Below are 2432 nucleotides of genomic sequence, written 5' to 3'. Positions count from 1 at the left end.
TCAGCATCTGATTGAATTTGTAGAAGGGACAGATTCAGCTGGGAACAAAAGAGATTCAACTTCTTTTAGAGATTGCGAAGAAAACTACTTTTAAACTTTTACAAAAAGCAGAGATGGGAATAGTTTAGTTATTGGCTGCAGTGTGAGTCTTCAAATATTAGAGTTAAAGTATTACATTTGTACAGCCTCTCACACTGTACTTACCAACACACTTCTACAGAGATGCTTACACTAATTCTTCTTCAATTAAAAAAAAAAATACTATTTAAATCAGTAATTAAAACCTGAAGTTCGGGAGTTGTGTCAGACACTTGGATGTCACAATTTGGAGCTGATGTCCACAGACRTGTTTGCTGAGGGTGACAGTGCTCCAAAGGAAATGCTGAGTAATGGGGTGACTCCGAATAACTCCGGAAGCAACCAGGAAAAAAAAACACCGAACTAATGAAGTTCATGTAAAAGCCCAAATATTTAATCTCAAATCACAAAATAAATGTTGTACCAGCCTGCTGATATCTATGMACATGAGAAAAACCAGCAGCAGAACATCTGAGGCCAAACAATCCTCTAATCTAGAAATGAAAGGAGAAACCTAAACACAGAGCAGACATAAGAGGATGCCAAGATCCCTCTGGATCCATTTTAGAGCTAAAGCTGGTGCTGCCTGCAGCCTTGTAGGAAGCTCTTTCCCTCCCAGCTGTTCATCCAGGAGCTGCTGGTGGAGTYGGGAGAGCTGTTGCTCACTTCAAAGGGGAGTTAGCAGGTTCCAGATAATGGTGCTAGTTAACAAGTCGGCTCAGAACACCCATCAGTTTGAAACATTTAAGGAAGGAATGAAGTGCCTTTGTCAGTACAAAGAACAAGGGCTGCAGTTCTTTGCCTCAGATGTGAATGTCGCTGCTGAGAGATTAAAGCTCTCCTGGGTGCCATTCCCAGGGCTGCTGTGGTGACTTTAGCAGGGTGCTTATTCACTTTCTTGACCAGATACTGGAAATATCCCCATATTGCCCCAAATTAGGGTAATTTCCAAAAAGAAGAAGCCTCTTGTTTGCGCTCTCTGTCACACCTCAAATTTTCTGTAAGATCTTGGCACTGGCTGTGGTGACATTGAGACAGYTGAGCCCTTCACGGATCAGGTGTGTGTTTGTGGTGGAACATTCCTGCAGGTCCTGACAGGCTTTAGAGTAACCTACGGTGGGCAGCTGATATCCATGGGAGTGAAGGCAAAAGATCTYAGAGCATGGGAGCATTTTGCTGATAATTTGTTTTGTTGCTGTTGTTTTATATTTGAGGTTTGAAGAACGAGAAGGATTCCTGTTCTTTCAACAGGAGGCCTCAAATTCCCGTTGAGTTGGAGCTGTATTTTATAGTCCCTGAGCAGAGCACACCCGCCATGTGTGTACCAGGGGACACACACACACAAGGCCCCACATTTACTCAGCATTCCCGCTTCTTCCTAGATCTCCATCTGCTGGCAGATGTGCCTTTCAAGTGGGGGTGCTTTGGAAAGCAAGGAACAGCGAGAGCATGTGAAAATGTGCAGCAGCTGCCAGCTGGGCTCCCTGTGTGTATCGTTATATTTATAAGTGTGCACAGCTATATTTATATATGTGTGTGTAGCTATAGTTATATATGTGTATAGTTATARTATATGGTTATATGTTTGTAGTTACATTGATGGATGTGTATAGTCTTATACAGTTATATGTGTACATAGTTAGATTTGCATATATGGTTRTATRTATATAATTGTTGGTATATTGATAYTTGATGGGTATATTGGTATTTAGTAGTTAATTACTATTTGATAGGTATATTGATATTTAGATAGGTATAKCTAAATATATAGAACTTATATAGAATATATTAATAGATATCTTGATATTTTATATTGAATCTGCAATAAGTTAAGTCTTTAAACAGAAATGGGTGTTGATTTGCATTTTCTCTGTGTTTTAAATTACAGGTGATCGAGTGTCGTTGAAAACATGCTTCGTGTTTCTGTAGTTGCTGCTGGCGCTAGAAAAAAACCCTCAGCACAGGGGCAAGTTTAAGACAGAGGGGACCAATTCCTCGTTCGCATCATTTATTCATTTCTGTGAGTGACTCCAGTGGTGTCACAACCCCCCTCGCCGACCAGTTCGCGWTGCTGGGGTCCCTTTTCCAGGAGCGGCGGGAGCTCCCGGTGGGTTCCCGCATCCCCGCTCCGTGCCGAGCCCGCSGCTCCGACCCGCAGCATCCCGCAGCTCCCCGCGGAGCCCGGGCGGCTGAATTCCAGACCTCTGACATCAGCCCGACCTGGAAGCTCCCCGAGCGCGGCTCCCGCCCGTGCCGGGGTGCGGGGCCGATGGGCAGCGCCCCGGGGGCAGCGCGGCCGGGCCGGTGCGGGGAGGGCCGGGCCCACCCCGGTGTCTCCCGCCCCCGCGGGCCCG

Source organism: Malurus melanocephalus, unplaced genomic scaffold (genome assembly GCF_030028575.1).
Source record: "Malurus melanocephalus ecotype Western Australia unplaced genomic scaffold, MMel_1.1 scaffold_86, whole genome shotgun sequence".
NCBI classification, from domain to species: domain Eukaryota; kingdom Metazoa; phylum Chordata; class Aves; order Passeriformes; family Maluridae; genus Malurus; species Malurus melanocephalus.
The sequence above is the reverse complement of the archived record's forward strand: the minus strand, read 5'-3'. Positions refer to the sequence as shown.